This window comes from Suricata suricatta, chromosome 7 (genome assembly GCF_006229205.1).
Source record: "Suricata suricatta isolate VVHF042 chromosome 7, meerkat_22Aug2017_6uvM2_HiC, whole genome shotgun sequence".
In the NCBI taxonomy this organism is placed as follows: Eukaryota; Metazoa; Chordata; class Mammalia; order Carnivora; family Herpestidae; genus Suricata; species Suricata suricatta.
Genome location: NC_043706.1, coordinates 71,887,315 through 71,899,541, shown reverse-complemented (window position 1 = coordinate 71,899,541; position 12,227 = coordinate 71,887,315). Strand labels below are relative to the sequence as shown.

Below are 12,227 nucleotides of genomic sequence, written 5' to 3'. Positions count from 1 at the left end.
CTACTATGGAATGCTATGGATTGTAATTGGTTAACTAATAATGACATATTCTGTTCATATAATCTCTCTGCCACCTTTGTTCTGGGCCATTCTCTGCTCCTTAACACCAGAGAGATTAGGTTTGTCCAGGCCTTAAATAAAAGCATGCCTCGCTTCTATTCGGTATTGGTGGTCTTCCTGACGTCACTCTGCAGCAAATTTCTTCTAATGATGATGATAGAAGAAATTTTTTTTTAAAGTTTAAGCTAAGTACATAGGGTGCCTGATTAATTTATCTTGTTTTCATTTGACATATATTCATATGGCATTACTGCTAGTGAGGATAAATCATCTGAGGAGACAAAGGGAGATAAGTAACTTAACAAAAGAAAGTGGCAAAGCTGGGATCGGAGCCTAGGAAGTCTGGTTCCAGAGTCTATATTCCAAACTACTATTTCTAATACCTCTTTGGCAAGTATGGTAGCTATTACTTGTATAATTGAGTGTTTTCTTTTTCATACTTAATGGAATATTTCTGTAAATATCTCCACTCGGGACAAATCTGCTATATGCATGTAACTGAAGCCTTATTGATGTTATATGTAGTTATACCTGAAGAAATACTTCAGAAATATTTTCAAGTACTTACTATATAAAGCATCTCAAGAACTGTGAAAAAACACAGTTAAAAAACATTGTAGGCATTTAAAACTAGACTTCATATGTGGAATTTAACAAATGAAACAGATGAGCATGGGGAAAAAAATTAAAAGAGAGGAAGGCAAGCCATAAGAGAGACTCTTTAGTAGAGAATAAACTGAGGGTTGCTGGAGTGAGGTGGGTGGGGGATGGGTACATGGTGATGGACCTTAAGGAGGGCACTTGTTGGATGAGCATTGGGTGTTATTTTTGAGTGTTGAATCACTGGGTTCTATTCCTGAAACCAATACTATATGGTATCTTAACAAACTAGAATTTAAACTTTAGAACTTAAAACTTGAAACAAAAAGAACAATACAAATAAAACTAGCCTTCATGTTACGATTGCTGAAGTGTACACTAATTACTTTCACACTTCATATTTTATAATTATCAACTTCTTTACTTGTGTATTAGCTGTTTCTCCTCATAAGTCTATTTTTGTATATTAGTGCATAGTCTGAGTATATGTTCAATTAACATTTTGAATAAATTAAGGGAAGTTGGGGATGGCTTCATAAGTTGATGTTTGAACTGGATCTTGATTAAAAAAGGATAAGATTTATTGAGTACTAACTATGTGACAGGCATTTTCTAAGTACTATACATGTACTGTATAATATGATATGATGTAGAATAGCTTGTTTATTGTTTCAATAGAATGTAATTTCCAGAGGTCAAGGATTTTGTATTCATTATTCTACATCAGGGTCTAGCATGGAGTAGGTGATCAATAACCTATTTGAATAAATAGACAAGTAACACCTTCTTTAAGACTCATAACAACTCCAAAAGGCAGGTACTATTGTTATTTCCATTTTTCAGCTGGGAAAACTGAGGTCCTGAGAGAATAAGTTCCTGAAAGTCACAGAACTAGAAAGTGGTAGCACAAGACTCAATCATAGTCTGATTTCAGAATGCTTGCTTGTTATGTATTGAATTGTGACTCCCCAAAGAAGTCCTAACCCCTGGGACCCACGGATATCAAACGAATCTAATACTCTCAGAAGACTGTGCTGTACTGCTTACCCAGAATGAATAAGAAAGAATTCCAAAGGAACAACTGGAATAAAACATTTCAGTTGGTGGCACCAATGTTAGGAGTCTGCACAAAACTTCTCAAGCAGCATGACTATTTTGAAGAGCAATACTTATCTGAACACCAGAATTCCAAAAGTTTGTTTTAAATGTAATCTCATTATTTTATAGTTTTATTCTATATATCATGATATCAATTTGGACTTTGTGAACTTTTAATAAAACAGTTTGAGAAATGAATCAACTAGGTAGATTGAGAAGAGGGAAAAGAATCAGTGCATTGTAAAGTAACAACTCCTATGTGAATATCACAAAAATAGGGCTATATATATATATATTTGACCTTCTTCGATCACTTGAATGAAGCATTTATTTAAGAACCAAAATGCCTTGGATTAGATTTGTACTCTCTAACTCGATAGCCACTGGCCACACATAGTGATTAAGTACTTGAAATGTGGCCAACACAAATGAGATCCTCAGTTCAATGTTCAAAGATATAACAATGTCCAACAGGTACATGAAAAGATGCATTATATCATTAATCATTAGGAAAATGCAAATCAAAACCATAATGAGGGTGCCTGAGTGGCTGAGTTGGTTGACTGTCTGGCTTTTGATATTGGTGAAGTTTGTGATCTTGCAGTTGTGAGACTGAGCCTCCCATTGGGCTCCACGCTAAGCATGGAGTCCGCTTGGGATTCTTTCTCTCACTCTCTGCCTCTCCTGTGCACGTGTGCTTTCTCTCTCTCTCACTCAAAATAAATAAACATTAAAAAAAAAAAACAACCCACGATGAGAGATCACCTTATACCAGTTCAAATGGCTATTATCAAAATGAGTAGAAATAACAAGTGATGTGAAGAAAAGGGAGCTCTGGGGCCCTATTGGCGAGAATGCTGACTGGTGCAGGCCCTGTGTAAAACAGTCTGGAGGTTCCTCAAAAATTAAAAATAGAACTACCATGACCCAGCAGTTTCACTTCTGGGAATTTATTTAAAGAAAATGAAACACTAACTCTAAAAGATATGTGCACCTCTATGTTAATTTCAGCATTATTTACAATAGCCAAGATATGGAAACAACTTATGTCCATTGATGGGTGAATGCAAAATGCGAATGTGGTATGTGTGTGTGTGTATACGTATGCATATACACACAGATATTATTCTGCCATAAAAAAGAATGAAATCTTGCCATTTGTGACAACATGGATGGTCCCTGAGGACATTATGAGAAGTGAAATAAGTCAGGGAAAGACAAATACCACATGAGCTCTCTTATATGTAGAATCTATAAGTAAATAAATAAATAAATAAAGCTTATAATTGGTGATTGTCAAAGATGAGGGTCGGGTTGTGTGTGTGGTAGCAATGAGTGAACAGTTTTCCATTTTTTTTAGTTGAAATAAATTGAATTAAAAAAAAATCACACCAACAAATGGCAGAGTTGCTAGGCTAAAGAGTACTTGGAAGCAATGATACAGATTTATTCATGACAATTATGGGAATTTGGTTTTTATCTATATTAAATGATTAAAAAACAGATTTAAGAAAATGGTACAATTTTAATTCAGTGATGTCAAATGACAAAAATCATTGAGCTGGATCTTTTTCATAGAAGTTGTACTTTTAGGTTTTAAATAATATAATACATACTTTTCACAAATGGGTACTTTATTTGGACGGCTGATACAATTCTACAGGGTACTTAAACATTACACAATTACACAATCCAAATGAATATTGACTAAAGAACAGCCTCAACCTAATTTAGGTCATTCTATAGGGATATAGAAAACATGAATTCTTTTTTTAAGGTTTATTTTTGAGAGACAGAGAGAGCAGGGGAGGGCCAGAGAGAGAGGGGAACAGAGCATCTGAAGCAGGCTCCATTCTGAAAGCATAGAATCTGACATGGGGCTCAAACTCATGAACTATGAGATCATGACCTGAGCTGAAGTCAGACGCTTAACCGATTGAATCACCCAGGTACCCCAGAAAACATGAAGTCTTTTTAAAGTTTTATTTATTTAAGTAATCGCTACACCCAACCCAGGGCTCGATCTCACAATCCCAAGATCAAGAGTTACGCACTCCTCTAAGCTGGCCCTGCAAACATGGATTTTTCAAAAACGTTGGAAGACCGAGAATTATCTGAAAGGCTGTTTCACCAGTTACAACAACGAATTTTCTATCTCCAGTTAAATCTTTTGCCAAAGAGAAGATGATCTATTCCCTTTATGCAGAAGACTTAAAAGAGAGAGTCAAGTAAATTGTACTTATGAAAGAAATGTATGAATAAATAAATAGATCATAAAATAACTTAGAAAAGTTGTTTATGTAGAGTTCAGGAACATAAAAGTGTTGGGTTCCACAGAAAGGACCAAAAAATATTAAATCACCACTGTCATGTTAGTGGTGGTAGCAGTGAGATGACAAATAATAAGTGAGTTGCATATTATACTTAACTGTGAGAAGTTATATGGAGAAAAGTTAAGGAAGAATGAGAGAGAGGAAGGAAAGTGGAATGAGTGGTGAAGGCCCAAATATTTAGGCAAAGACTTGAAGGGATTAAGGCCCATAGTGATCTGGGAGAAGAGGGTTTCAGTTAGAGGGCACAGCAAGAGCAAAGGCCCTGAGGCAGGAATGTGTTTGTCCGGTTTGGAAGGTCAGGGTTCTTTGGAACAGAGTGAGAGAGGAAGGGAAAGATAAAGGTAACAAAGTCGCAGAGATAAGACTGGAGGAGATCATGTGGGTCTTGCAGGTTTAATTAATAACCTTGCTTCTATGAGAGAGTGGGTACCATTGGAGAATTCTGAGCAGAGGGCTTGAGTTCAGAACTAGTTCTTGTTTTAAATTTTAGTAGAGAAAAACCTCAACTATATTTTACAATTGGAAACATTCTGGTGGTTTCTTTTTTAATGCATAGGTTGTATGAATGTCCTTTATGTAGTGAAATGAAAACAGTTGTTATTTTAAAACCAAGTAGGGGCACCTGGGTGGCTCAGTCGATTGAGCATCTGGCTTTGGCTCAGGTCATGATCTCACAGTTCATGGGTTTGAGCCCTGTGTCAGGCTCTGTGCTGACAGCTAGCTCAGAGCCTGGAGCCTATCTTCAGATTCTGTGTCTCCCTCTCTCTCTGACCCTCCCCTGCTCATGCTGTCTCTCTCTCTCAAAAATAAATAAAAACATTAAAAAAAAAATAAAACCAAACATATATGTAATTGATTCTGCCTTCTAAAACAAGTGACATATTTCATATCTGTTGGGAACTAATTTTATACTGTTCATCCATTTTCAAAGGGCACTTATTGAAAGAATTCTACTCATGGAATACTGAATTGGAATTTGTTTGATATTTTATTCAGAAACATTTTATTTTTATAAACTGCAGGGAAGTACTCTGTGATTCTTTGTATATTTCAGCCATTATGTGTTAGGTGGGCTTTAATAGGGTACCCTGGAAGTATTTGTTGTATAATTTCTATGAAAAAATGCAATCTGATTTCTAAATCATTGACTTGCATATGAACTTTAGGAAGCACAATCTATTAACAATATGGAAACTGTACAAACAGGAAGAAACAGGTAGATAATGATTGACCTCCATTAAATAGTCTTAATGCATTTTTCAAATAGGGAAAAATAGGTTTTATTTTATTTTAATTTAAATATAAAATATGTACTCAATTTAGTTATTGGAAACTTCTAAGTATGTTTGCAACAATTGGGTATATGTATCTACTATGTCAACTATAAATTTTATAAAAGCTAAGTACAGAACAAGTATTTCTGATAAAACTTTGGTGTCCAAATAGAGATGTGTTGTAAGTGTAAAATACACTAGATTCCAAAGCCTTAGTACAAAAAAACAGAACATAAAATATCTCATTAATAATTTTCATATTGATAACATATTGACATTATGTTTTGGATATAATAGGTTAAATAAATTATATTTTTAAAATACATTTTACCTGTTTCTTTTTACTTTAAAAAATGTGGCTCCTTGCAAAAATTTAAATTATATATGTGGCTCACATTGTATTTCTGTTGGATGGCATTGCTTCAGACTAGTGGTTCTCAAATGTGGTTACTTGACCATCAGCATCAGCATCACCTGGAAACTTGTTAGAGCACATTATAAACCTCACCTCAGACGTACTGAATCAGAGATTCTTTGTTTTAACAAACTCTCCAACTGATTGTGATGCATGCAAAAATTTGAGAGCCATTATTTTAGACCAGTGGTTCTCAACTTTGAATTAGAAACACCTGGGGAGCTTGGGGCAAAAAGTCCTGGTGCTAAAGGTACAACCCAGACCAATTAAATCAAGAACTCTTGGCCCAGTCAAGAGTGTATTTTAAAGCCCTCCAGATGATTCTAATACAAGATAAAGATTGAAAAATACTGGTCTAGATTCCTGATACTTGTGTTTTCTAAAGGGGATACAGCTCATAGGCGCCACTTTCCTTCCTGCATCTCCCATGGTGGTTCCATCAATGTCTGCACCCCTTCTCACCATAGAGATACTGAGCATGGATGGGCAGAAGACTTTGCAGGTACCAGAAGTTCACGAATCAAATATATTTACCCACATGTGGTAGTTATGCCTGTTACATTAACTGTGAACTGGCTATGCCTTCTTGGTTTAACGTTATTGGGCTCTTACCAGATTCACAGGAGAATGAACCTGGAATTGGACAGCAGAAATGTAAAGCCTTTAATAGAGCAGAGGTGAAGAAAGGTATTCCTTTAATGTTATTATTTTGGGAGGCTTTTCTCAGGATGGCTCTGTCACACAGCAGAAGCTGGTAGGTATCATTGCACTGACCTCCCCTGTGCACTTCCATTCCATGGAGTCCTATCAGAAGCTAACAGATGTTTCTATTCTCAGTATCATGGAGACTACCTGCCACCCTTTAGTTTCTGTAATGGTTGGTACTCTTATTGTCAAAAGCTAAAAACATTGGTAAATCCAACCAATGTAACCTTAAAAACCTATGAAGGCATGAGGCACAGTTCATGTCACTGGAAGTGATGGACATGAAGCAATTCATTGATAAACTTCTCGGCCCTAAAAACAAAATAGTCAGTTATTTATCTAGCAAAAATGAATTTATTTAGGAATAACAGAGGAACTGCAATTTGGGACCGCAGTTATGGCAAACCATAGACAAGTCCAAGAAGGAAGGAAAAAGAGTATCCTTGTAGAGAGGAAAGAAGGGAGTTGGGGAAGAAAAAGAAAAGTTCACTGGAGGAGGGGGAGAGTTAGAGGGAGAATGAGGACTTCTCATTGGCTAGGTTGTTGCTGGGCAAGGATAATCTTCCTACTTTCTGCTTTCTTCCGCTGAGGCATGCTAAGTAAGCTGCCTGGAGTGGTACTGAGAACTCTTCCTTCATTGCCTCCAGAGTCCATTTTAACTTAGCTTCTTTATTGGTTTTCACAACCCTCACCTACAGTTGATAAACATTAGTAAGAGGTCTTGTGTAAAGGTACACCTCATGGTAAAAGAGTAGAAGCCTTTTCAGGTGCCTCATCTTGAAACTGCTAATGTTTGTACCATTTAAATGTTTTGTTAATACACACCAATGATAGAGACTAAGTATCTCCTTGTGGGAAATGTCTGCTCCTTCAAGTTTCTATACATTCATTGTATATCATGATCTAGAATATATTAGTATTAAAATAGGTGAAACAGCTGGCTTCTTTTTCAAATGTGCTTCAGCACAATAAAATACTGCAACCTGATTATATAACCTGAAAATTAATAATATGCTTAATGAAAATTTGTTCAGGTATAAGTAAGCTGTTAAGATATAAATGATTTATACATGTTGTGACTTATTCTATGGATTTATTCCAAAATTAGTCACCATGCAGTGTCTGTATTTTTGTATCATATGCATATGTCTAATTATTGTAAGTAAGGATGAGGTGGTATTACATTATCCCTAACAGGAATAGCGCTTTTAACTGTTAAAGAATAATATTGCTTTCTTCAGGGGGAAAAAACCCCAACTCTATAGAGCTCCAGACATTCTGTGGAATCCCTTAGAGGATGGGGCTTTTGCACAAACTTTTGCTTAAAGAATAGAATAAGGGTACATCTCTTTAAAATATTTTTTCCCTTTAATGTTTATTTTTGAGAGAGAGAGAGAAACACAGTGTGAGCAGGGGAGGGGCAGAGAGAGAGGGAGACACAGAATCTGAAGCAGGCTCTGACACGGGGCTCAAACTGTCAAACTACGAGACCATGACCTGAGGTGAACTCAGAGGCTTAACCAACTGAACCAGCCAGGTGCTCCTGTTCTTCTTCTTTTTTTTTCCTCCTTAATGTTTATTTATTTATTTTTGAGAGAGAGTGAGCACTTGCATGCAAGTGGGGGAGAGGCAGAGAGAGAGGGAGACAGAAAATCCAAAGCAGAATCCTGACTCATGAACTGTGAGATCCTGACCTGAGCCATAGTCTGATGCTCAACCAACTCAGTCACTCAGGTGCCCCTAAAACATTTTAATGGAATGACTCATGTCCCCATTTCACCTATAACTAGAATACTTAAATACCAGTAACTTACAGTTTCATTCCTCAGGGATTCCTTAGAGCCTGGTACAAAGCCTAATGAAAGAAACCAGGATACGTCACCCCAAAACATATATCTTTGAGAAGAGGACCTGTCAGACAAACCTTACTGTTAAGTTTCTTCCCATATATTTACTCTTCCAGTTTGCTACCCTTGAAAGCCTAAAACTGCTTTCCTCTGTGCTATCATTTCTCTACAAATGTATCGGTCTTTGTTGAGACGCTATATAGACTGCGGTTTTAAGAAGCTTTCTGAGTTACTTTTTGTTTCAAGTTTCTTCTGTGCGATGTGCTGCAAGCGTCAATAAGCTTATTTTTGTTAATGTCCTCTTGTTAAAGAGTGCCAGCTGAAAACTTGAGGTCGGAGAGCTTAGCCTCCTCCACACTAGCACTCATTCCACTTGTATCCTCCATAGTCCTGCGGCTGGCTATCCCAAGGATGCAGCTGCCTACATTAAATTCTGAATTTTTAGGGTCACCTCCCTGGTGGACTTTCCCCTCCCTAATACACTGAACACTGGAATTCTCAAAACCCCAAAAGATCAAAGGTCTTTCCTTCATGCAGTAACACACTAAGAACCAGGCATGTTGAGGTTTGCAGCTAAAAATCAGAACTTGGGGCACCTGGGTGGCTCAGATGGTTGAGTGTACGGCTTCAGCTCAGGTCACAATCTTGCGGTTAATGGGTTCAAGCCCCGTGTCAGGCTGTGTGCTGACAGCGAGCTCAGAGCCTGGAGCCTGTCTTCAGATTCTGTGTCTCCTTCTCTCTCTGACCCTCTCCTGCTCACACTGTCTCTCTCTCTCTCAAAAATAAGTAAAACATTAAAAAATAAAAAATAATAAATAATCAGAACTTATTTTACATAGTAGTAACATGCTTTTTGTATAAGAAATAAGGATTACTTACTTATATAGCTACATATTTCTATTAGATGACATTTTTTCCTCAGGGTGTCTGGTGGCTCAGTCAGTTAAGCACATGACTTCACCTCAGGTCATGATTTCATGGTTCCTGAGTTTAAGACCCATGTCAGGCTCTGTGCTAACAGTTCAGGCCTGGAGCATGCTTCAGATTCTGTGTCTCTCTTCCCTTCCCCTGCATGTGCTCTGTCTCTGTCTCTCAAAAATAAATAAACATAAAAAAAATTAGATGATATTTTTTCTTGTTAAAGTAAAACATTTCCAATGCCCCATATTAAAAGTTTTGGTGTTGGTAGTGTTGAAATGTTTTGCAAATATATACCAACGACATAGACTAATCCCTCCTTGTAGGAAATTTATGTTCTTTTAAGTTTACCATGAAAGTAAAACACTTGAAATGCTCTATGTGCTATTAGAAATTTCCTGACTTTTCTGTACTTCACATGAATGACATGAGATCAGAATTCTATAATCATATTTTAATGATTTTAATGACTAGAGTTCATTGTGCATTCATGTAACAGAAATTTACAGGTTCTAAGGAGAAACTTAACAGAAGACCATGGGGGAGGAGAAGGGGAGAAAATAGTTGGGGATAGGGAGGGAGGCAAACCATAAGAGACTCTTGAATACTGAGAACAAACTGAGGGCTGATGGGGGTGGGGAAGAGGGGAAAGGAGGTGATGGGTGGGGAGGGGGAGGGGGAAGGCATTTGTTGGGATGAGCACTAGGTCATATATGGAAACCAACCTAACAATAAACTATAAAGGAAAAAAATAAAAGAAAATTGAGGTTTTAGTATAAAAAATAAAATAAAATACAAAAAAAAAAGAAATTTACAGGTTCTAATCCCTTAGTTTGTGAATTATGACCATTTTTAACGTTACCAGTTATGTGCAGAGTGACTGCACAACTGTAGTTTCTTACAAGAAAAATTAAAATAAGGTTTTTTCCCTTTGTTTCCTGAGATCTTGTATTTCTCCTGTTTTTATATTAAAACCTAACCTTACAAACAAACAAACAGGACTGATATTTGATGTTCTGGATACCATTTACATGGAAAAAGAGTTCTTTCCAGTTCTCTTGGAACTGCACGTGAATATACAAAGTGGCTCCCTCAGTGAAGCCTCTTAACCGTTATCATTCAAGATGACTGAACTTTTTTCTCATAAATTCATGCCTCCTATATATTTACTTCTCTTTTCCTGCACTGTCAGGATTTTGTACTCCCTTTATAATGATGGCTTGGGGGAAGAACCCATATACTTTGGGCTCCTCCCTATATTTATGTTAGCTTTCCTATTTGTACATAATACATTACAGAAACAGGAATAGACAGGCTAACCTTCTATAAGATGGGCATAATAATAAGGTGCTATAGTACTGACATTTTTGTTTCTTCAGCATCTAAGTTTGCTTCTGAGGCCTGTTATTAAACTGTTTCTGATAAAGCATTCTAAGTGTGACATGCATCAGTTAACTCTCTGGGAGTGAGTTTTGTAAAGTATACCTTCTTCTCAGGTATTGTAGTTAGGTTATTTATGGATTGTAGCATTCACAGTGAGAAGTGTTATTTAAATGCAAGGAGTTTTTTTTTTTTAAGAACTCTCTGATACCAATAAAATGTTCTCTCTTTAAACAACGGATTTTAGGTAATTCAAAGAATAGGCCCAAGAAGCTTTTGGATATAAGCACAGCTAAAAAACAATTACTATAACAATCTTTCTGATAAGGTAACACAAGAAATCATTGGATGTGTGTCTAGTTTATGGATATACAAAATCAACCCATAATCAATTCCTAATACCGTCTTGTGTACTACCATTAGATTGAAATGAATCGGGCAGAAACTAGCGATTCTGCTTACCTGGAAAAGAAACTGGGGCACTGACAGCTTTAGTGATTTTTGTGTGTCACATATTCCTTTTGGCTTTGATCTGACTGCTCCTCCATTTCTGGAAACTTCAAGTATAAATATCAATAATAACAGAATTCCAGTGCTGGAAGATCATTTATTCTGACCCTCTCCTTTCACCAAAGTAGAAACAAGCCCTTGAAGATTGAGTTATCCATTAGTATTCAAAGAGGTTCATAAACATTCTGGTTTCTGAAACCTCACAAAATTAGATACAAGATAAATGTAAACTATAGACAAAATAAATGGTAAGTGGGCTCTAACACATCTGAGGTGTACACACCTTGGCTTTCAATTACATTAGGATAAAATCCCCATGGATAATTTAGAGCTCCTGTGGAACTGCGGCCCAGTCTTTGCTCCCTGTTCTACTCACGCCTCTGCTTTCTGGGTCAAGGTTGGTTCCCTCTGGCCCCTGGGCGTGGCCGGTATCCGGACCCTGGATAGAGAGCTTCGAAGCGCCTAATGGGGAAGGGACAGAGAAGTCTGAGTCTCAGTTGGTCGAGGTCTTCTGCAAAGAGCCCCTTGGTCCACTTCCTGAGTGCCCCCATCGCTCGGTCCTGCAACTGCCTTTTCCGCCTGAACCTCCCCCATTTCGCACCTCCGCCGTCTCCCTGCGGCTCCCGCTGAGGGTCCACTTTGGCCCGGGGCGACGGTACCCGCAAGGCCCCCCCCTGGGCCGGGGAACGTGCCTTTGTTACCTGCATGGGTCTCGGGGTAAAAGCATTCCGTGCACAACGGAGGCACGCCCTACGCAGAGACGGGCCAGCACACTTGTGATCCTAAACCCAGTGGTAAGCGGGGCTCTGCGTGTGGAAGGGAGCGGCTCCCGCGGCCGCCGTCCCTCGGGAGCAGCGAGAGCCTCGCTCTTCCTCCTCCTCCTCACTCGCCGGCGCGGCTGATCTCCTGCCATGACTCAGCGATTCTCGCAGGCTGCCCGGCTGGGGACACCAGCTTCTCGCGGGCTCCTCCCGCCGCGTCCACCCCCTCTCGCCACCCACGCCCGCCCCCGGCCGCCGGCTCTTTCCCAGCCGGGTCGCTGCCGCCGCCGCACTCAGCGCCGGCGTCCCAGCAGCATCGCCGCCTG

At 38.5% G+C, this 12,227-nt stretch overlaps 1 pseudogene; it reads left to right on the top strand.

The window, feature by feature from the left end:
* Positions 1-5,933: 5,933 nt before the first annotated feature.
* On the top strand, positions 5,934-6,847 carry LOC115295274 (annotated as a pseudogene).
* The last annotated feature ends 5,380 nt before the right edge of the window (positions 6,848-12,227 follow it).